The sequence below is a fragment of the Helicoverpa zea genome, chromosome 18, assembly GCF_022581195.2.
Source record: "Helicoverpa zea isolate HzStark_Cry1AcR chromosome 18, ilHelZeax1.1, whole genome shotgun sequence".
NCBI classification, from domain to species: Eukaryota; Metazoa; Arthropoda; class Insecta; order Lepidoptera; family Noctuidae; genus Helicoverpa; species Helicoverpa zea.
In genome coordinates, this window is record NC_061469.1 from 2097391 (window position 1) to 2122515 (window position 25125).

Consider the following 25125-nt stretch of genomic DNA (forward strand, 5'->3'; position numbering starts at 1 on the left):
TTTTGTATATCAGAAAGACTTATTGATGTTCCCTATTTACGATAGTATTTTGAATATTCATATTTTTTTACATTTTAAGTTTACAGTTTTAAGATTTTGAATGGCACAAAATGTTTTTGATGAATACCTACAATGATCCAAAGTTGCCCGGGCAACTGGGTTGAGGAGGTCAAATTAATAAAAAACATAATAATTTACATCTAAAAATAGTTCCTAAATCTAAAAACGGTTTATAAGTGTGTATTCAAAAATAACTAGTTTTGTTGCTATTGTTACGTGATAGTTAAAGTGAGTGCATAATATGTGCAGTTGCGTATTTTTTGAGGTCAGCTGTGATGTCATCTGAAGCGACAGGTGTAAACTTTGACACAATTTTTGAGGGCATTTATATTTTTATCTAGTATATAATGTAGAGATTTTGATATTTTGTAAGTTTGAGCCCAAAATTATGATGGTAATCTTCTCAATTGTAATCTATACAAGGTGTTGATTTGCATTTGTGCCATACTTCAGGAGGAGGACATAAAATACGTAAATAATCGATTTGAATTACAGTAGACGGGAAATAGCTAATATGCGCTACTTTTTTTGTCATTTTTATGTCGTAGTATTTCAGAAGTAACCCAATTTTATGAATGAAAATTATGAATGATCGTTGCGTATGCTTTGTGTTTGCGTTTGTTTGAGGGCGCAGCACGGTTTTAAGGCCAGTAACACACGCGCCAAGTTCAAAATACGGCTAGATGACATTGAGGGAATTCGGAAAAAAAAATAATAAAAAAAATTACCTGCCAATTTGTTTGTTGATTTGGGTCGAGAATCAGTAGCATAATTACGTCCTTGAATATGGCACGGATGCAAATCAACAGCTTGTATAACCAATTATATAATCTATTAATGTGTTACAAGGGATCGGAATTTGATGTTAGTTTTATGGGGCTAATGTCAAAATTATCTATCTATTAAGCAAATTAACAGATGGATATTTTATTGGAATCACAAGATTTTGTTAGGTAGGTATAGGCTTAATTTTCATTACAAAAAATACTTAGGTAGCTTGTAATACAGATACCACCTATCTAATAAGTAATCTCTCCTATATAGATTATTGTATCTTCCGTTTACAAATGAAAGTAAGCTTACTGCTTGTCATTTCAATAGATAATTAGCATCTTAAATATAAATTACTCATCATAACTTCGTGAGTAGTAGGAAGGTGTAAAATGCATTAATGTGCAATAAACTCTTCAATGATATGCAGTTTAGATTGCAGAACTGTATAATCTGTCTATATAGAAATGATATCTTAAGTAGAGATTTAGTTTTAACGGTCTGTTATCTTACTTTCATAGTACAATTAAAATACTACATGACCTTAAAAACTTTTGAAAATTATTCGTAAGTAGGTAGTCTAAATGCTTAAAATATGTTATTTAAAATCTTGGTAGAATCTTAATTTTCCTTATCCGAAACCAAGTCCAATCATTGTTAAAACGAAGATTTTACACCAAATTTAAAATGCAAGAATTAATGCACCTTCAACGTATTAATTATGAATTTCAATAATCGCACCACCTGTCTAAAATAAACTGTAACACATTAAAATATGAATAAAGAAACTTAAAACCAAAAAAGACACTTACAGCCAAAATTATAATCCAAAAAACAAAGTTGAATGAATAAAAACAATTGCACAGCACAGTTTTCAAGCACTAGCACTTAAAAAAAAACCGAAATGTCAAAAAACAATCATGACCGCGATATTTTGCGCGGGAGACGCGTGTTCGCGGCGTCTGACGGCGTTCGAATGCGCATGCGTGAACGAAGATTATCTCGCGGTAGTATCGTATATAGTATGTTACGTTGGTATATAGTTACCGTACGTCTTTGCACTTTACCGGAGTTACGGTAATATTTGATTTTTGATATGATTCACGGGTCATTATGAGTGATCGAGTTTAAAAATTGGTGTATAAAGTTCAGAGCTTTTTTAAGGTGAATGTTTTCGACTGGTATCGGAAATTGAAGTATGAAATTGTGTGATCTTATCGCTCGCCGTCATAATATGCTTAAAAATTACTTTTGATACACATGTTTGACAAGGAAAGTTACAATATTTTATTACTTATTTTCGCATTAAAAAGTTTATTTGTGAGTTCATTGAAAATAATATTTTTCTGATAATCACAACGAAAGAAAATTGATTGATTCTGCAAATAAACTTAATTCACTTTCTTATGTTTGTTGAACAGACTCGCTGAAAGTTAATAAAAGTACAACAATAATAATTAATTGATTTCGTATCCACAAATGGTTGTTTTAATATGATGACCGTACCATCATTCATTCTGAAATGGAAAACAAAAGTCAAGAATAGAAAAAACAACAAATATGACTGAGCAAACTAGAAATATGACTAATAAACTTTTAAATAATAAGGAAGACACAAAAGATATTTTCATATCACGGATAGATCTGACACAGGTTAAATGTACCATGATATTTAAGTATAATACTGAAAACTACCATTAAAGCAAAACTTTCTCTTCTTGATCGCGACAGTAATAAACTGCGATGATCATAGTAATAAATTGTGTTCAAACCGACCCATTGTCTATGCCAATTAAGTTTCTATAAAACCATAGACGCGCACATTGGATGTTCAGAATTTATTTCTCCCATTTACGGATTCCAACGTAATCATGAATGCAAATCCTATAAAAAAAACCTTTAGTACTTTTATTGACTCTAAATAGGTTGAAAGGTACCTTGGTGTTTCGTTGGGAATCATATTAAAATATAATATGTGGTGTTTGCACTTTATATTCGGGATCACATTTGAAGATGTATTAACATAATTTTTACTTCAACCTGGTGTTAAAAATATTATTTTTCCAATAATCTGTCAATTAATTTATCAACAAACTTATTACTGAAGTTATATATCCCAGTAACTAAACGCGAGCTGTTAGTTGTTAAATTCCTTCCTATATGAAACATGTAAGTTTTACTTTTCACGTAGGTAAAGTCATTTGACTACAATACCAATGTAACTCACTAACCTGCTTGTAACTCGTAAACCGTGAAAATGAATACATATAGCAATCCATGCATAGCATAGTGCATCGCATATAAACATCTTATTATGCATTCGAACTCATTGGTCTAGTAATTGTGGGGTTGTCTATGGGCATGGCTAATTGTCTTTGGTTCTTGGAAAATAGAAAGTGATTGGGATGTTATTTTGTTACCTGAGAAATTAAATTCATGACTACGTATGTAGATTTGTTTTAGGACTACAAGCCATAATTTTTGACCTTAGGTGTGTGAACAGACGAAGATAGACTGGGCTACTTAAGCATTATTTTCGAGCGATAAATATCAGATTTAAAACAAATTACTTTAATGAAAACGTAGAAGAACGAAAATCAAGGATTTTTGTGCTTTCAGTCAATACTACGCTCGCTCGCTTTTAGTTATATTATACTAAGGGGTATTTGGGTTGCCCGGGTAACTGGGTTGGGGAGGTCAGATAGGACAGTCGCTCCTTGTAAAGCACTGGTACTCAGCTACATCCGGTTAGACTGGAAGCCGACCCCAACATAGTTGGGAAAAAGGCTCGGAGGATGGAGTCAATACGAAGCTCGACAAAACCACACAAATAACTTCACTTTGATTAAACAGCCAAATTATAAAAAAAATATAAACAAACAATACCCAAATTCAATAACAAAATACGACCATATTGACAATCAGTGACAGTCCAAGAATTGACACAAACAAACAAACACCGACAATGCATTGTCGACGCAATTGCAATAACATGACATTTTGCGAACAATGTTGTTATGACCAGAAGTCGACCGTAATATTCTCACGGGTCATCTAGCCATAGTTATGAAGTCAAAACATATAATTGATCAAGCAACTACTAGATTAAAAAGTACCCTACATATATGTTATTCTGACATGTAATCAACGTTACAGGTTTCATTAAAGTCCATTATGTAGTTTTTGCGTGAAAAACTAACAAACATTTATACAGACAAGCTTTCCTATTAGTATCTAATTTTAATAAGATAATATTCTAAATGCTAATAATATTTTTTAAAAGCGAATGAGATACATGTAAAAAGAGAGCAGTAATCTACAGGTATCTTACCACGCACTTTTAATATTTTAATCAAACCCGCACACTCGTGCTTTAGAGGTACTTTTAAAAACATGATCACCACGTCTTTAACCAGTTTACTCTAGATATTTTCTCATAACACTCATCGATTGCTTACTCAATAAATTCTACAAGAAATGGGCCGTCATTCAACTTTTCCTCTCCAAAAACAAGATATACATATATGCAGTTTACCTTAATACGGCAATTCATCATTTCTCAGCAAAAAGTAAAAGTCCCTTCAAGAAGTAAAACGACGAAAGTTAATTTTTACATAAACGTTGATAAATTCAAAACCGTATGCGTGCGTCGTTTTGTCAATGAATATTATAAACAGACTTTCGATTTCAAATATACATAGATGTCGTAAGTGGTAGTGGTAGTCTCTCGTCTCATCTTCAATGGTGAATGGCTTTTGTTTTAAATAAATTGAATGATTATTTCCATGGTCCATGTTATTTCCTCGTTTTCATTGCTGTTTGCGCTATTGTGGGCATCTCTTATTCACTAAGAATATTATGACATATCAAAATAAATATGTAGGTACCAGGTCTTATATTTGAAATAAGGCTGAGAACATCTTTTCAGCTAAGTATCAAGACTGCCCGCTTCGTATACATGTGTATTTCGTAAAATGATATACTTACATGAATTTTTTTTTTTTATTTTTTTTATTAAATCGAAATACTTTTAGATGGCATGCGCATTTTATATATCTATATTTAAAATAAATAAATCAAAAATGATTATTCAGTCCGTTTATAAAAGTTGAGACAAGTATACTTTGGTGATTCAGTTTCCATATTGCATAAATTCAAATGAAGTAGATGTTATGTTATATGAAAGCGAAAATGTGATGGCTGACGATTTGCTGATACTTCTCTAGATCATAAATATTGGATTGTATGTTGTACAGGTGCGGACAAACTAACAAAAACATGACATCTGAGAAAAAAATTAAGTTCTTTTTTTTTGGAAGACACATAATGTAATTTTTCTTATTTACCTCAAAATCTTTAAGTTAAGTTTGTACTTAAGTTCTGCGCAAAACAACGTAACTGTTTATCATTATATTGTATTATTTTCATATCTGGCAAAAAGGTGTAGGAACCCGTCTTTATTAAAAACCCTAAGTATATTTACTTTAGTTAAAGTGACATTCAGTATGATGGCAATTACAATATTATCAATACAATCAACGCATCAATAAACTCAGTTTAAAATCTCACCAACTTCCCCAACAAACCTGTGATTAAAATATAATCAATCTACTCGTAGATAATAAAATCATTACTAGCAAAAAAAAACTACTCTAAAAATAAGAGTAAGGAGCCACGAGTAACCCACCTAGCCACTAGAAACCACGACTCATTAACCAACCTAGCCACTTAACCACTTAATAGCACACAACTGCACATCGTTTAACACTACTTAGTAGAAAAGTAACCACTTCTGTGCTCGCATGTACAGAGGAAAGCGACCCTGCGCGCCCGGTTGCGCGGGATGCGCAAAATCATGCGCAATAGATCTTAGCCACGGAGAGCAAAACGACTAGCGGAGGTGCCATAACTATTACCGCGGCCCTGGTAAAAGGCCTACGACGGAACACGATGGATTTTAGTCAGTAAAAGACTGACACTCCCTCACCGCTGCTAACCCACAGCGAGAGGAGTTATTTGTAGATTTTACCAACGAAAAAAAAGGTGCCTAACCTAAAACCGCCTAAGAAAGTAGCGCGACAAAATGCAGGTGAACGGAAGAGGATTGTTTCTGTTTTCGCCCTTATACGCCTTAAGACCCGACCATTTTATGTAATACCACAAAGCGTTGATAGATTTCTCAAAGAACCATAAAGCCTCGTTAGTTAACTCGCAACTGATTGTTTTGGTCATATCCACCGTTCTAGTTTGACCTAGAAGAAGGCGCCTGACCTACCTGCATTATGGTATCTCCGGTCATCTTACTCCGTGGTTTTAGCAGTTTAGTTTGTGATTGTACTTGACATCCGTTGTTATTGTATAATGTGATAGGAAATGCAACGACCTTGCGTTTTTGCTGCGCTTGAGTCATAAGTGTCAAACTTGTTCTGTTTAGCTAAAAATATATACTTAGGAAGTATTTTGGGATTGATAAAAATATAGAAATAGTGTTTTGGGAAATGGGTGTTCCTTTTACAAGTTTTCATTTGAGCAAGACTATAATATTTTAACGATGTCTTAATTTCATGTTATTAATGATCTTGTTTGTTTTAGTTTACTTATACATATAGATATTTAATTCTAATAAAGAAGTTTATAAATCAAATCAAATAAAAATCATTTATTTAAACTTTAAAATTTATTTAAACGACAGCACTTTTTGAACGTCAGGAATTTACAAAAGACAGCCCCCAAAACGCACAACCGTCACCACTTCCTAAGTTCCTATGTGATTTTGCTTACAATGTTGTCACTACATTAACTGCAAAAAGAAAAGCATATACTACTTTACTTATACTGTGAAAAACTTAAGGCCTGGCTATACTATTTTCGTTTACATATTTAATAAGTAGAAAAAGGGTTCTACTAAACTACATACTAACACATCCTTCTTGTAGGTAATTATCACAAAGAAACCTACCAGAGAAAAACACTCAAGTACTGTATGTAAGAACTAACTTAATATTAGCATAACACCTACCAGTTACTCGAGACAGTAATTATAGCTTAGCTTTAGCTTAGCGGCTGCCTGTCAAACAATTAGACCATGCGATAGTGATACTTGGGACACAGGCAACGGGATGCTGTGTCCATTCTGAGTAAAAGTAGGTTGTATATTTTATAACAGGGGTTTAAAAACACGGTACACTTAGCTGGGTATTTGTTATTTTTTCTCTCATTCTTGCTCCTGGATTTTGACAAATAGCACGAAGGCTTTTTTTAGTCTTAGCAATAGGAATCTATTTCGCAATTTTATTCCTAGGGAAACAGGTTTACGCTGCCTGATGAAAAACGCCTGAAACGTCTATCGAAAAATACATATATCTCATGTAAAATTATATGGTATTCGCATCTACAATATTTTTTACCAAGTTATAAAATTTCATTAACGAAAATTGAGAATTACATTGAAACGCGTATTTATTCCACAGAATCAGTTTAATTTATACATTTAGATTATCGCCTGATAAAACTAAACATGACGAACGGGTAATAAAAAGCCTTATTTATACATATATACAACTAAAAAATGGCATCAAAAAACTCCTCATCGCTGCCCACCGGGAGTGTACCCAAGAGGCTGGCAGCATTGCCACGTTGGATGGCAATGCTTAATTTTTGACCAAAATAAAAACCAGCCTTTGGGTCACTTGAAGTGTCAACAAGTCGCTTTGCCAGATCTTTAAAATACGGGTAATTACAATCACTTTATTTTTAAAATTAAAATGTAAGCAAGCAGCATTACGTAACAAAATGTATTTATAACATGTTAATCAAAGAAATTATTCAGTTATGAAACAATACATAAATATTTATAGCAGGCAAAATTACTAATTACATTATGTAGATTTGAAATAATTATAACTAAAGTAAATGATTGTTTTCTTATCACACCTTCTAATGGTTTTATTTAACTTAGATATGTATTTATTTAAAACTAGTTGTTTTCACCGGTGTCCCGTGGAAACTACTTCAGGCACCCAGATAAAAACTGCCTACAGCCTTCCTTGATAAGTGGTCTATCTAACACAGAAAGATTTTATCAAATCGGGTAAAGAGTTCCTAAGGTTAGCTCTTTCAAGCAAACAAACTCTTCATCAACAAAGCTTCATTCACTTTCCCGTATAAAGGTAATACAATTTAACAAAATGCTTAAATGACTATTGACAGCCCATCATCATTCATCTTCTAACTCTACAAAGTCTAATATCTACAGGTAATTTTCTAAGAATGAACTACGTAAATAAAAATTAAGCTGTACAGTACCATTATCAACACAATATAATCTATGGCACTTCAAGCAAAACTAAATAGAATTTAATGGCCACTCAGTTACTTTTAAACAAAGAAAGTATTAACATTATATTATTTTATACATACACACTGACTGATAATCTACACTATGTAATATCTACGTCAGTTGAACACTCGATTAACTTAAAACAATAGTAACATTACAGTGAGAATCAGTGAGATATTGTTTTCAGCATAATGCACTTGCAATAAAAACATTAGTATCTACCTACTATTTATCATGCAATGCCATCAAAATACAGTTATCATCATCAGTACCAGAATCCTTTAACTGTGTATCCTCGCGATTCTACCTGATTCCCGAAGGAATTAGTTCTCGTACAAGGATATAAAGTTATCTGCATTTACTATTTTATTCTTATCTATGCGATATTATTCTACTAAGTTTCATCAAAATCCATTCCTAGTTTTAGCATGAAAGAGGAACATAAGTAGCCCCAGCATACAAGGATGCCTAACCCTTCTGTATTTTTGATGATTTAACAAACATAAAACAACCTGGGCCCCGATTCTCCTAATTTTACTTAAGCGTCATACGATTCACGTTCGACTCGATTCGGCTGAGATCCAATCCCGACTCGATTACGATTGAAGAGTATGTGGCATTCTGCTATTTTTTCTTTGAAATAAACGTTTTTATCCTTTTCTGTCATTCAATAATGAATCAAAATGATTCAGAAAAGGATCTGTAAATGATTTACGATTGCAAAATGATTGTACAGCAAACTACCGTATAGACCAAAATCACCAAAATAGCAGACCAATCGCACACCAATCAAATGACAATCGAATACGATTGGTCTTTTATTGGTAGCAGAATGCCCGATATGGTTAAAACTGCTATTGCGATCATATTGCGATTCGATTTCTATTCGATTTTGACATTATTAACTTAGGAGAATCGGGCCCCTATCTATTATTTGACGAAACAAAACACTACTACTCACCATACCAACAGAGTGCCTAGTGCGAGTTGAACAAAATTTTGCGAATGACTTCACTGTCGAGTTTAGCGAGTCAACTTCAAACGAACCGAATGCAATATTTAAGCGAGTGCGAGTTGCCATCTCGCAAATTACTCGCATCACGTTTCCTCACGGCGAATAGCGATGATCATTTTTGTTAGGTTGGTGTTCCGTTCGCTTGGTGGGATAAACCTACCAAATTTAGAAAGACGTCATTTTAGCATGTAATCGTATGGGACGACTGTCTTTCAAAATTTTTGGGGTTATTGTTTGGATGTTTTGTTTATGTTTGACGCGACGCCCGAAAAAAGTTTTTAGTTGTTTTAAATTAATTAATTTAAAATGACGACAAGTTCTTGTCTAGCACCTAGAGTGCTAGGGAAGCTTATATATTTCTATGAGTCAGAACCTCAGTTACTTGTTCTAAATACACACTGCACATTTTTTGGGATACGTGCTTTGCTTCTCTAATTGGCCTTTGATAGGATCCAGTGGCAAAAAAGAATAAAGCCGTAAGCACCTGCAAATAAAAGAAGGAGAAAGTTTCTTCAATCATATACATACCTAGTTTTGTTTTGGAAATTGATATTGTAACTTACATGAATTGATAAATAGGTACCTTATGTTCCAAGGAAACACGTAGATTGGATGAGTTGGCTTTGTCTCAGTTAACTGCACAAGAACTTAAAAATCTTCTTGGACAATCTATATCTATGTCTAAATTGCGTCTCCGTGAGGTGAACGAATTAAAAAATGCGTAAACCCTTGCCCCAATTCTGGCGCTTTTGTTGCGTTCATCTTGGGCCTTTGCGGCCGCAAACATCCTCCGAGCAAAGAAAAAGCGTCCTGCCATATTTTTGGTATTATTTTCACTAAATAAAAACTTAATTGTTGATATACGAATATCTCCTCACTTCACTTTCACCACAAAAATCTTCGTGAGAACTTTTTGGTTAAATTCGATCGCGTTTGTATTTATTTACTATTCGATCTGTCAAAATCTGAATCTCGCACTCGCATCACGGCAGAAATAAACCAATCCCGTGCCTGTCACGTTCACTTGAGAGTCCGAGCGATTCGATTTCGAAAATTTGTAAACTGGCACTCGCTACTTTAGGTTCCAATTTTTGACACTAGGCGGAGCTGTTTTTGTTCCATACAAATCTTAGTATACGCGCTCTCATGTGAGTCCGTAAATAAATTCACGAAAACTCGCACTAAGCACTCAGTTTGACTGAAAGCCGACTCCAATACAATTTTAGAACAAAATGCAGGCAGATGCGATTTGGACATTTATTTCCGAATTTACTTACGGGACAGAGATCATCCTCCGAGCCTTTTCCCAACTATGTTGGGGTCGGCTTCCAGTCTAACCGGATTCAGCTGAGTACCAGTGCTTTACAAGAAGCGACTGCCTATCTGACCTCCTCAACCCAGTTACCCAGGCAGTCCGATACCTCTTGATTAGACTGGTGTCAGACTTACTGGCTTCTGACTACCCGTAACGACTGCCAAGGATGTTCAATGACAGCCGGGACCTACAGTTTAACGTGCCATCCGAAACACAGTCATTGGTGTCTAAGATATACTTAGAAAGTACATACAAACTTAGAAAAGTTGCATTGGTGCTTGCCTGACCTGGGATCGAACCCGCGCCCTCATACTCGAGAGGTTGGTTCTACAGACCTACGGGACAGAGATATGAGATACATTTATATTCCCCAGATGCGATAACACGAGCCAAAGCTAATTAAGCACATATCATAATCTTCCCACAAGAACATCCACAGACCCGTTACAGCTGATAAAATAAACAAATTATAATGGAATTACGTATGATTCTGGAACAGCGAGCGGCCCCGCGGTATACAGTTAGCGTACGGGAGTTACTGTGGCTATCTCGACGTGTATAGGTACATACCTACTTATCTGTAATGCGTATAACTATATTATAAGGCTCTGTTGCACATAGTTTAAATCTAGAACTGACTTTTAATGAATTGTAATAGCGTCCGATTGTCCGCCACGGCGTATATCTCTAAGGATATCAACTGGCTGAACATTATTATAGTAAACACATATAAAAAAAAAACACATCGATACGATCCCAAGAGCTTACACACAGCATGATTAGGTACCATTACCATGAGCTGGCAGATCGCTTAATAGATTACATTTAAAACTACACCTTGCTTACAACATAAAAAAAATATTTAATTTAAAAAATCCCAACTGTTATTGCTGTTGCTACCGTACTTACTGGCCCTAACTGTTGTCTTTAATCTAAACGTCTCATTTACACACCCTGTTTACACGTCCACATACCTAAGAGCTACTTGTATTTCGGTATTACCTCACCAAGTTTTAAGAACATACATTATCACACCAGTAATATTGATGAAATCGCCCCGGCTCCACTGCCAAATAAAGTAATGTCGACTTTCATCAAAGTTACAAATCACCTTCTTATAATTTCACTGGGCTTATCATGTATCTTATTATACCTACCCTTCAAACCAGAATTACTTATTAGTGTTATGCTGTTTGAGTTTCAAGTCTGGGATTAAGTGAGTACCGTTTTACGCCTTATCATAATCTGCAATTAGTTCACGTTGACACTTTAATACAATGTGCTTGTGTAAAAGAATCCGACAATATAAATAATTTAAATGTAATATATAATATGTAATAAGTCTCACGGCTGCAAATGTGGCTAAACCTAGTTCTAGCTGATAAAAAATAAGATACATTATCCATGAGTGCGTGTCCAGCCGCTATGATCAATACCTAGTTCTATTAGAAGATACAACTAGTTGCTTGTTCCCGACTACACATATCTTAGCTGGCTAACACTATTATAGGTGTCAACATTGCCAATAATTTTCAGATCAGAAAAGTAAACATTCAAGACGTTTCTACTTAGGGCGACATCTCTTGTCACTCGTCTGAACTAACGCGACACAAGTTCCGCTACTCCCTAACAGATGGCGCTCAACGCTTCAATCATCAAGTTTTATCTGTTGATGCAATGTAAAGCAATTTAAGTTAAATAATAATCTCTAGGGCTAGAAAGTGGTTGAATAATACAAATAATAAAAACCAATTGATAGATAATAGCTTTGATCAACAGCGCTTTTCCATGTCGCCTCTGGGTAATTGAAAACGAGTGAAAAGTTGTTCCGTCACGGTCTAACGATTGGAGTAACTAGTACTTTCGTAGGCAACTGCCCTTAACATTATGGGCCATTACCCTTGCGATATTAACCATAAACAAGTCTGCAAGTCACCTATAAATCGCATTAATGTCCTTTATTGTTTGTTAAAATGTTCATGTTTCTTGCTTATGGTTGGTAATTGACACAGTTATAAACAAATTAAAGTGTGCCTTTTTAACACTTTGTGTAATGTTTGTGTGTCCATTCATCATCAGTCATCAGATTTTTAATAATTATTATTGTCCTATAATTAGGTACATCCATTTAAAATTTGATAGCTGCCACCCACATCTCGAAAGGACTAGGTACTTCCCTCATATACCTACGAATAAAATATAGTTCATATCATATCATTTATTGCATTCCATAATGTACATTAGGTGGAAAATATAAAATAATAGAGGTAGTCACAATTAGGGACCCTGATGGGCACAGCTAAATAGTTAGTTTCCAATGTTATTCCAATACTATGAAGTTTCATCAAAATCGCTTTCCGTAGTTTTACAAAAAAAAGTAACTAACACCCAAGAAGTCAAACTGGCAGGTTTATAATATCATTGTAAAACATAAAATTCAACAATAAAATTCGCACCTCACCTGTCAATTATTACCAATGATTTATATGAAGGAAATGCTTGTAAATTGCAATAATTCAGCACTTGTAACGAAACCTCATTAGTAAACATTAGTTACAGCTGTTTTTACGACCACGGGGACTGGCACTGCCACCACGAATTGTAATATTGCTGTAGACTAGTGGTGAACCGTGGTTTGACTTGCATTGTAAGGCAATTTATGACATTATCACTTAGTGATTAATGATCATTTTCACCAACAGTCTCTTAAAGTTTCCCTAACTAAGTGTCACTTAGAATAAGGGCTCCCCCAATAATAAAGGTAATAAGGGACCACTTAAACTTTGGTGAAAACGAAATTCGTATTATGTGTTCCCTAAATGCTCTTAAGGGATCCCTAAAGGACATTGTTCAATTTTGGCCTAAGAACCGATGTGAATATAAATTATACTATAATTTTCATTTAATTTTTTATTGTTTGAAACATATTTTCGTTTTCCACGGACACTTCAAATAAATAAATTCCAAATAAAAAGTTGGGTTACAATTATTGATGCCTTATAAAATGTTTCCGTCAGCCAGTGCTGCCAGTTTCGGAAGTTTTCGCGATTTCGGTAAATATGGACCGAATTGAGAACCTCCTTTCCGAAGTCGGTTATTAGAATTAGTTGCTAACACTTTATTCATTTAAATACCTAAATTGACTAGCTAGAAAAAAACTAGTATTCTATATGTTTTAAGCGAAATCGCGAATTTCTAGCTTGGCATTCGAGTAGGATTATAGTTTTCGTAATTGGCAACACTGGTGTACTTCAGTCAGTTTGCTAGAAGTCAGTTTGATTGCTTTGAGACTATCGTTTCTTTTGTGATTTTCTATGCGTTTCATGGTTTTATTCTAACAACTTTGGCTTGATTACGGACTCCGATTAGATTGCGTACTTGGTAGACTCGGCTGTGTGTAAAGGACTGGATATTCCTGGCATTTTCGGATATTGCTCTGTCTGTGATCGAATTTAGTTGTATTATAATTACAACAATGGATGCAGAATATAGTATATTGTATAAATTGTGGATCTGCTGGAGGTTCTTTGGTATTAGAAAACGAAGATATACTTCGTTGCATACAACAATGGACTGTTCCCCGTATGGTAAGTGGTCTACGAAAGTGTTTTTCTAATTTTGATAAGAATGTTACTACCTACCTACTTATGTTTTCATAAGCACACAATTTCTCGGTTTTCAAATTAATTGCCACAATTGCAAGTTACTTGACATTTACTAATGTTTTATTGTATTTATTTATCACAGGTTGAAGCTCATGACCTTATATGTACGACGTGTTGGTCTGAAGCAGTCGAGCATAATAAGATGCAATGCACTGTTGGACGCAATTGTGTACTTTGTAAGAAGCTCCTACCATCAGGCATTACTGTTGCAATTGTATCGTTGGGCGTAGAACAGTGGGCTGTTGTGCCCACATAATGACTATAATTTGGTATTTAAGCTGGGCGAGATACTCCCTGCCCAGTTCTTAGATAATATATTATTGAGAAATATTGATGATTAAAAACCTTTAATTGAATATAAATATAGTTTTTATTGCACATCCTCGAAAACCTCTTTCATTGTTATTGGTAAACCTTACTTTAACTGTTAAATTATTTTGTGTGGTAATGACATTTTTAGTATGGTCTGTGCCTTCTTGGTAATAGACCGCGGGTTCGATTCCCGCCTTATGGCATGTAGATAGCTAGGTAACTGTCTAATATAAAAGTAGTAACAATCATTTAAATAAATAATTCTCCATCGTAATAACATCGATTTTATGAATTGTGGTGAATGGAACTCTTCCATTTTGGATACTTATGCGTTTTATCACAAATCCAAAGTGGATTCACTATATATTAAGAAACGTAACGTTGAAAGCAAAAGCGTTTAGGTAGTTGTTTTTCATACAAATTCTAAGCATTTATGAAAACTAGTCACACGCCCCGTCTTCGCACGGTGGCAATATAAAACCTTGGTGTAAACCTTCCACTTGACCTACTCTATCTATTAAAAAAAATCGCACCCAAATCCATTGCGTAGTTTTAAAGATCTAAAGCATTCATAGGGACAGACAGAAAATGCAACTTTATAAAATGATCATTGTCAAAGAATTCTCTTAAACTTGACTAGGTACTATCTCTTTTCCTAGTATCTAGTAGAGTAGTCTTTCCCTAGATCTAGAAGAGAACATATAGAGCTGCACATAGTGTTGTTGATATTTTGTATAGTGTAGTTTGATTTTTAATTAATACTACTCTGATATTTCACGCAAGCTTGGTTATTTTTTATTTATAACCTCAAAATATTAACTTTTTTCGTAATTATTTTAGTTTCCTGAAGTGTCCGTTCGTGAAAACTTATTTCATGGGATTCCATATAATTTAAAGAGTTTATAGAAGTCACTTTCCATTCGAACGGTTCTTAGGCAGAACATGTATGGAGCCGGAACAATGTCCTTTAGGTATGTTGGTGAAAATGGGCATAAGCCTAGGGAGTGATACTAATATGGAACGGTTGTCTAGTCTCTTTAAGCATTTTTTGTCAAATAGATATATTATCTTATGTATATCTTACTTTCTTTGCTGGCTACATCCATACTAGATGACACTTTTTTGAGATAGGAAATCAGATGACTTTTCTCGCTATGGGTGCAGCTTACGCAATTTATCCGTTTAGACAGGTAGCAAGTATTTTATCTTTTCTATTTCAATCTCTTACTTAGCTCATATCATATCCTGTTCTTCTTATAATCCAATAATATCTTTACTTTTGCTTTAAAAATAACTCTAAAATGAAAGCCACACTTTTTGCTCGCATTACAATTGATTTTTCCTCGGTATTTTGATTATCTCCGATGGTTGACACTTTAGTTGCGGTTCGCCACTTAAAAAAGTGTTCTATAAAGATTGTAATGATCAAAAATTTTAATATTAATGCTGCCAAAACGTTTGCTAATAAAATCAAGGGATTTGTTTAGATTTTAGAAATACAATAAATTAGTGAAAAACAAAGGAATTCCAACAGAACAGGTGGCCAGACGACCTCACCGGAAGACGCTGGATGCAGGTCGCCTCCAACAGGTATCTGTGGAGATCTAAGGCTAAGCCTATGTTTAGCAGTGAACGTCCTATGGCTGAGATGATGATGATGATGAGGAATGAACTCCATGGTGTCTTAAATGCTACGCTGTCTTATCATGTTCGTTGTCATTAGGCCTTTTTAACATCATAAAGCTAAAAATTGCAGACTTAACGTTTATTGAATTAAAACCTGATAAACCTCAATGTCGCTGACTTCCCATCACCTTCCGAGCCTTTTCCCAACTATGTTGGGGTCGGCTTCCAGTCTAACCGGATGCAGCTGAGTATCAGTGTTTTCCAAGGAGCTGACTATCTGACCTCCTCAACCCAGTTACCTGGGCAACCCAATACTCATTGGTTAGAGTGGACTTGTCGCTGACTTTTTTTTTCAATATATACTTTTACCACTGCATGCTATTATATTATTTTGATCTCAAGAAAGCTAGTCATCTCAAGTATAGGACCTTATTTTATCCGCAGATTTCAGTTTTACTGGGTAAGAATTCTCCGTCCGACAACAAAGTGGACTATACCACCACTTATAATCAACATCACGAAGTTCCAATACTCCAAATAAATCGATACTGTTTACAGCATTGTATAATCGAGATAAATCGATTCGTCGCCAACACTAAGTCGGACAACTTTTCTTTTTAATTTCGTACGGAATGACACGGTGCGGGAGGGCGAACGTTGATTCACTTTTGTGTTCCGTGAGACACTTACTAAGGAGGTTTTATACTTTTTCTAACATTATTGGGTACTACGTAATAGTTTGGGAACAATATCTGAGACTAATTTGATGTGATTATCAGCTTTACGTCTTGTCGTTCTCAACCTAGTTCTTTTTATTATATAATGTTGTAGGAAGGTATGGCAAGAAGTTAAGTAATATGTACATGTTTTAGAATGAAAATTGACGTACGGGGGCAGTATTAGGTACTATCTTCTACCCCAACTGGAAAAAAAGGAGCAAAACCACGACTCAAATAAAAGTGTTTAATATACCTACATTGGTTTCTTTCTATTACAGTGCAAAGCCCGGTGCTGCTGGGATTATTCAAAAGAGATACCGCGGCCCTGATTAATAAAGGGCTTAAGAAGGAACATGATGGGTTTTAGTCAGTAAGAGTCCGACACTCCCTCACGCTGCACCCACAGTAGTAGGGTGTCATTTCAAGTAACATAGCAATTATCGAAATAGTGTTTATCATCGTCAGACCTAAAATTCGGTCTCTCAGATCCTCATACAAAATTTATGAAATTTAAGGAAAATAACTGTAATATTAACAAAGCAATATTATTGATGCGTGGTTGCCCAGTTTCCCCGGAAGAACTTATGATAAAAAGATTTACTGCGTATGTAACGCACTGTTGAAGTTATTGACAGCTCGTCTGACTGACACGCGAAATCTGGACATGATGATTAATAGTCTGTGGTCTATAACTATATGTATCTATCCAATACTTAAACCGTGTGTTCGTGGCATAGATATAATATTACTAAACAAGATTGCGCACGCTCAAAATATATATTTACGAAAATGAACTCTATTCTAACGCAATAAGGTACTAAATTGGTTGCATAATACACAGAGGCAAATCCGAGCCGAGAGGGATAGTTCGAACGGAGGCTGTTTGTCTCTTTCTAACACCTTGCCAGCATAAAAAAATGTTGTGATCAAAAGTTTTGTCTTCCCAAAAAACAATTGAATCACTTATATTTTTATCTTATTTTAACAATTGTAAGTCAACAAATTAATAACAATCGCATTAATTTATTCGTATTTATTATTAAACCATAAACAACATAAATTTTTATTTTGCTTTTTTTTATTTTCTAGCGGTAACCCTGAACATTCTTGGCGCGTAATCAGCATTTAAAATTTTGTTTATATTTTTTTGTATTAAATCAATTTAAACTATTAAAATGGTGAAAAAGTGTTGCGTTTCTACTTGCAAAAGTGAATCCTATGGTGGTTGCAATATATCGTTCCACAGGTTAGCTAATAATAACATTTTCGTAAATCAAACAACTAGGGTGCCCATGAATTCTTGTAATGAGTCAAAATAAGGGTGATGGATTTTAAAACTGTTGTACTATTGTTATAGCTTCCCAAAAAATGAAGAAAGGCGACATAAACGGCTCAGCAGTCTATGTGTGAAGCAAAAATACAAAATAAAACAGTCTTCACTTCGAATCTTCCTGCTTTTATACTGCTAATTCCCGCTAATTATTAAAAGCCTATATTAGTATTTTAAGGTCACAAACTGCGTAAGTTTAAATATCAATACCAATCTGTGTTTAATAATCTTAGCAAATTCGGATTTGTCTCACATAGCTTAATCTCATAGTCACCCTATTAGAAAGGGACAGACGGCCTCCGTACTAACTGTTTCACTCGGCTCGTTTTTTAGGTAAAGATGCGCAGTCCTGTTTACTATATTATGTCTATGGTTCGTGGTGGCCTAGTGATAAAAGCAAGCTTATCAAGTACGATGTGTGCAGGTTCCATTCCAAGACAAGCAGCAATGTAACTAAGTTAAGATAATAATGTGTACTTTCTGAATAGGTACGTATGTATATCTTGGAAAAAATGGCAGTTACGGTAAGTAGCTGTTAATCGTTATTATTTGGAAATTTCACAGGTGATGTTTGTGTTAAAGTGCAAAGTTTTTAGGCGACAGAAAGAACCTAAAAATAATATGATGTCGATCCTTGCCGATTTTGGCTACAGTTACTTGAATTTACGCTAATCGCTGGTGAGCTTTCCAATGACTGACAAAGCCATTTTTTGCAGTGAATTGTTTGTGCAGTGGATAATACGTAAATGACTGGAGTAGGTATCTACTTTTTGTCCTACATCAGTATCTAAGTAAGATGTCAGGTGGATTTACGCAAACAATGTTTAGCAGACCAAATCTCTAAAGACGAGACAAGAAGCTATTCTAGCTGTAATCCCATAAAATTTAACGCTTAATGATCCGCAGAAATGCGTCAAAATAAATGGCGTTAATAAATTCAACGCGTGGCTACTCAACACGGTAATGGATGATAACTATCACATCAAAACTAGACAGATAATAATTAATACTGAACGGTAGTTTTGCGTGTGGGCGTTAAAAGTTATAAAATATACCCAAGTTTATTATTATTATAATTAAACTAGATTGGTCTAAAACAATCAAAAACATATAGATAACTTATTTCTTACTTAATGATTTTTAAACGACTTTCCAAGACAGAGGACTCCAAGGAGGTTCTTAACTTGTCGGATTTTTATCTTTTTTTTTTGACGAAAGATGCCTAGACCAATGTACAAATATGGGGAAAAACCTGTAAAATCGAAGGCGTGCATAGGGTTTTATTTTGTTTTAGGTATATAGGCATTTGCCCAGCAGTGGGACAACATAGGCTAAGAAAAAAAAATGGTATATAGTCACTAAAAAGCTAAAAATATAAAGTATAGCCTGTTAGTGACGAAATATAAAAAGTTTGTAAAGACAACTTAGTATGTAGGTGTAAAGATTTTCAAAGAATCAATGTTTCAAGTTAACACATACTTTTTTAAATAGCAAGATAGCAGAATTTTGGCCAAAATAAAATTGCAACGAACCTTTCCTAGAATAAACATCAAAAATTCTATTTTATCTTGTATCTTGCTTAGCATAGAAAGCCGTAAAAACACTTAAAACAACGGTGTTACCCATTACAAGGCGTATAATATAAGTTATAACATGTGTGCAGATAAATACTGGCAACACTGGTACATAATCGTCGTGATGACTGACTTTTTCTTAAATTGTAGATTGCGTGTTAACTACCTCATTATCATATGTAACATATTTAATAATATATATTTGTTAGGTGAGAGTATGTAGGTAAAAAGGTAAAATGATAGAAAATGGCGCTCTCTTTAAAATTGCTAACGTAACTCAAATTGTAATATAACATAACGGCTATTATACATATTTATCTTTTCTTGAGTCTATTTTCACCAACAATATACTTGAGCATTCGATAAAGGAGCTAAGTATTTAGGTATCACGTATTTAGAAATAATTGACTTAAAAAGTAAGGTTGGACAAGAAGTTGGTGTCACGAAATTCTAAAATCAAAGTTAAAAAATCGGCCCATTACGTAATTGGCTGTCGGTGCAACTGTTAAAGTGCAGGATATCATAGCGATATTGCTATTAGGTACTTGTATTCAAATCCCATCATAACCAACTTTATTTACCTGTCATCCAAGTATTTATATGTATATATATAGTTACCGGCACGGATATTGAGCTCTCGGCGGAAGAGTGGGGATCGCTTTGCGCACTGTATACCTCCATAAGGCAATAAACCAATAAATCGCTTCTGCGCAGGTGAAGGTCAGGGGCCCGATTCTCTTAATTTTACTTGAGCAACATACGATTCACGTTCGACTGCGATCCAATCCCGACTCGATTACGATTGAAACGTATTTGGCATTCCGCTATTTTTTCTTTGAAATAAAGGTTTTTATCCTTTTCTGTCATTCAATAATGAATCATTTTGTCTGCAAATGATTAACTATTGCAATATGATAGCAGAGCAAACTACCGTACAGACCAAAATCACCAAAATAGCAGATCAATCGCAAACCAATCGAATATCGTTGGAATACGATTGGTCTTATATTAGTAGCAGAATGCCCGATATGGTTAAAACTGCTATTGCGATCATATTGCGATTCGATTTCTATTCGATTTTGACATTATTAACTTAGGAGAATCGGGCCCCAGGGCTCAATATCCGTGCCGATAACTATACAATATAGAAGGCTCCCTTTTGATACTGATTTTTCACATTCATTGCTATCCGTTAAACCACACCGAAATCAAACTGACGAAGTTTATATCGGTAAACCTTCTTAACTAGTTAAACATGAAGGCTACAAAACTGTTTGGCGGGAATCTACATGTTGGTAGTTAATTGCTAGCTCGTATTGCATATGATAATTATTAGAGCATCAGAAATAGGGTTGCCTTCATGAAAAACTTTAAACTAAAGATTTCGGTTTGAGATAGTTTCGTTTTGTTCAACTTTCACCAATTAATTAAGTTGATTAATTGCATAAATAGCGTTCAATATTTATAGTGAATTAGACGGTTAGATAAGTTGGTGAAAATAGCAAATCAATCAAAGTAAGACCAAAGATAGACCCCAGGGAGACACCTAAGAATTTGTCAATTTTCTATGACTAATTTGTTTAATTGAATTTATAAATAATATAAGTAAACGAATTTTTAGAACATTAGAAACAGACATGACTCAAAACGTGACATAAATATTTGTTTGTCAAAATGAATCAAATACGCTAAATAAATCAAAGGCTTTAACACAATTAATAGACCTTACAATAAATTAATCATTACTTTATTTCAATTACACAAAAAATGACAAGTTAAAAGAAAATGCAGTGAGACCTTGAAAAAAAAATTACAAAATCGACTTAAAAACTGCGTCTGATGGAATTTATCCCGTAAAATAACTCAGAACAGCCTTACCAAATCCTACTAATTTGTCTTCATTTCATAACGTCATAGGATATTAACCTTTTGCAAGAAGCATTCAGTGCATTTGTTCAGCGGCGCGTGCGCAATGAAATAAAGGCGTCGATTGTTTCACGCGAACAATGTTTTCTTTGGTGTATTCTTTTACAAAGATTTGTCACGAATACACTTATCTTTGCATGGGTAATTAAGTGGGGCAAAATATGTTTTTCTTATTTTCTTTGGTTTGTAAACTATTATTTTGTCTCATACAGTTGTGTAGTCATACTAGTCATAAAAGATTGTGTGTAATAACTTTAGAATCTATATAATATAAGAAAACTGTTTAGTTTTTTATCAGAGATCTATAATACAATGTAATTAATCTAAAGAGGACAAACCGTTCAAAGTGATGTGACCGCTCCGTTGTTTTTTTTTTTTTTTCATAATGAAAATATTCATATTTTACTGTCAAAATATATCAATAACTCTTTATTTCCAAGATGTGTTCTTTCTGTTTGCTGCTTACATTTATGAGCTGGATCCAGCAATCCTGGTTGTTATTTTCAAGCCGAGGTTGGTTGGTTGTTATTTTAAGATACAACTGACTGAATGAATTAATACACGTGTTTAAAAGGTGTAGTAAGTTGTTACCACATAACAATAAAAAGATTTTACATAAGTTTTACTCAAAAACATGAGGAGAAAAGTGAAAATGACGTAAACATGATGAAATGTATGTGCATATTAAAACAAAACATGTATTTCGCCACACCACTTACTAATATTATACAGGCATATGTAAAATTGAATTCACATGAAGTTGCATTTGTGTAATTTTATCTCATGACAACACACGAAGTAGTAGGTACCACAGATTTGAGAAATACAGACAGGTACCTATTTAATTTTCCCAAGTAGATAAGTAGTCATAATAATTTCTAAATTTAGCAAAAGAAGATTTATTGAAATTGGCACGCTTGAATTTGAAATCATCAAGTATATAAATTATTTCATGGTCCTTCGAGGGTCGCAGCCGAAAGCAGCCTAAGGATGGTTACACCAGCTTCATCAGGTGCTTCCTCCGGGTGGAGGACTCGCATCAGCCAAACGCCGGTTGCCAAGTGTGAGGGAAGGACCTCTCTCACCAAAGGTAGGAGAGAATCTCTCACTGGTGGAGGAGTATTTATTTAATTTAAGCTTTTCACTTTGATAGATTTATTTTTCATTGTAAGTATTTTAGTTCTGTAAATATCTATGAAAATAAAAATTGACTTGAGACTTATTTCACAAATTTTCTTCTATTTACTAGTCAATTTAACTCCCATGTCACACATTGCATTTTCCATATTACGGCCATATGAAACATGCACCTTTACTGGACCATGCATTTGTGCAATAAGATGCACGATGCACATTCCGAGTATACAATTAACAGTTCATTAGTATTGCTAACCACGTGTTGCGTTTATGTTAATTTTAGGGTGAGTATAGACTACAACATTTTCTCGAGCATTTCTGTGTAATGTAACATTCTAGCGAATGGTACAATACAGGTAAAAGCTCAGTCTCCAAAGCATTTCCATGTAAAGTAACGTTCGTACGAATGCTCGGCGTTATATTACGGGTAAATGCTCACAGCGAGCGAGTCTTTCGTCCCTCTCCTTCCGCGTCACCCCGCAACTGCACACTTGGCTCGACGAAATGTTACACCAATATGCTCATTGGTTTGTAACTAACAGGCGAGCGTGCTCGATGTTTTGTTCGTAAAAGGATGATACACTAGAAAATTTCATAAAGCGGCTCTTTGTTCTGTTACAAGTAAATGTTGTAGTCTATACTCACCCTTATGAGAACGAGCCAGTATGGATAAATTGCCGTTATAGAAACCCCTGCACTTTATTCAGTTATTCTTGTTAAGTAAATATGTGCATCAGAAGATAATCCTCTTCGCAATCTAGAATGCACGCTGCAAAATTATTCGAGACGTTTTGGGCAGTTAATTTTACAAAGGAGATTGCACACGATGGTTGAAGTTTCTTGGACATTTTAGGAATGTTCGCATTCTATTTTTGCATGTTTTTTATGGTATCTAGACCAGAAGTTATTTTTGTGTAGGTACTGGCCGTCACAGTGCCACCTATTGCTGCATACCAATGGAATCTCACCTTGATGAAAAATAATTTTAAGATAGAATTTACATAATGCAAATTCTATCAAATAGCCCTGAAATATTCGTTTCATGAAATTACTGTGAAATTAGTTTTTTTGTTACTTTAATTTAAGATAAATAACAATGCGATTTGATTTAAAAATAAATGAAGTCATGGCTTGTTATTGCATTTATTTCATATCTATGAGATTATTTGTAATCAACTGTACCTAAGTCCTATAAGTCTGTAAGGCAAATATTGTAAATACTTCCATTTTGAAAAGAGTGTCCATGAAGTTTCTTGCCGGTTCTTCTTTATGAGACCCACTCAATACTCAATACTCAATTCTCAATAACTTTATTGCATACCATAATGTGTCACTCCTTGGGACCGTGTAACTATTGATGACTATTGATTTCTTAAAGACCTGTTAACCTAAATGTAATAAAAGCATTTGAACTAAGTGCCCAATTTAAGAAGAAGAAAATACCTATGAACTCAGATCAAAACGTTTTTTGTAAATTCCTTTCCACCTACTTCGACGCCCGGCTTGTATTATATGTAGTCAGTCTTAAAAATCTCCGAATATCAAAATAATCTGTTATTAAATAAACCTGTCTATTACGTAGCCCAAGTCGCGAACCTATTATAACACAAGGCTATATTGAAAACTAACAAAGATATATTGTTCTGATTAGAAGTGATTTAACATTAAAAGCCATTGTTGACAAACATTACAACAATTATGTAGTCTGACAGAATTAAAGAACGTTAGACAATAATACAATAGATATTTGACTTATTGTCTGTGTGGATAATCCATATCGTTTTAAAGATAAAGAAGAATCAATCTATACTAAAAATAAATTGGCATTAGGTAATCGCTTCTTCAAGGCGCATTGGCGATTTCAGAGATTTTCTCAACATGTTTTCCTCCACCTTTACTCATCAATTTCTATCGGCCTCCTAAATACACTTAGAAAATATACATTATCTAACTTAGAAAAGTTATATTGGTACTTGCTTGATCAGGAATTGAACCCGCACATTCGAAGGAACATGAGAGGTGCTTTGCTTGACAGGTGCTCTGACTACTAGACCACCGCGACTATTTTATTTTGTACACGAGATACTGCATGTTTTACTAAAGATTAAACTCCTATAATGTCTACTGATTTACCTTAGTAATTACAGGCAGGCAGTACTTCAGTCTATCAAATTTCTTTCAATAGATATTCAACCTTATCACAATACTGGAAGGTTAATGTTCCATTGGCATTTGTCAGATTCGGGTAGGTTGACCTGCTGGTGTATGTAGGTACATCGTAAAAGACCACACTATGATCTACGCAAGCAAATGTATTACTAGACCAATCAATTTAG

General features: G+C 34.4%; 1 long non-coding RNA gene across 2 annotated transcripts; it reads left to right on the top strand.

Moving 5' to 3' along the window:
* Positions 1-18556: 18556 nt before the first annotated feature.
* On the top strand, positions 18557-23935 carry LOC124638931. 2 transcript variants are annotated; one of them, XR_006985420.1, is made up of 3 exons: positions 18557-18676; positions 22618-22742; positions 23708-23935. It is a non-coding gene; the product is annotated as an uncharacterized LOC124638931 (long non-coding RNA). The 2 variants fall into 2 exon arrangements; XR_006985419.1 differs by having other exon boundaries at positions 18562-18640.
* The last annotated feature ends 1190 nt before the right edge of the window (positions 23936-25125 follow it).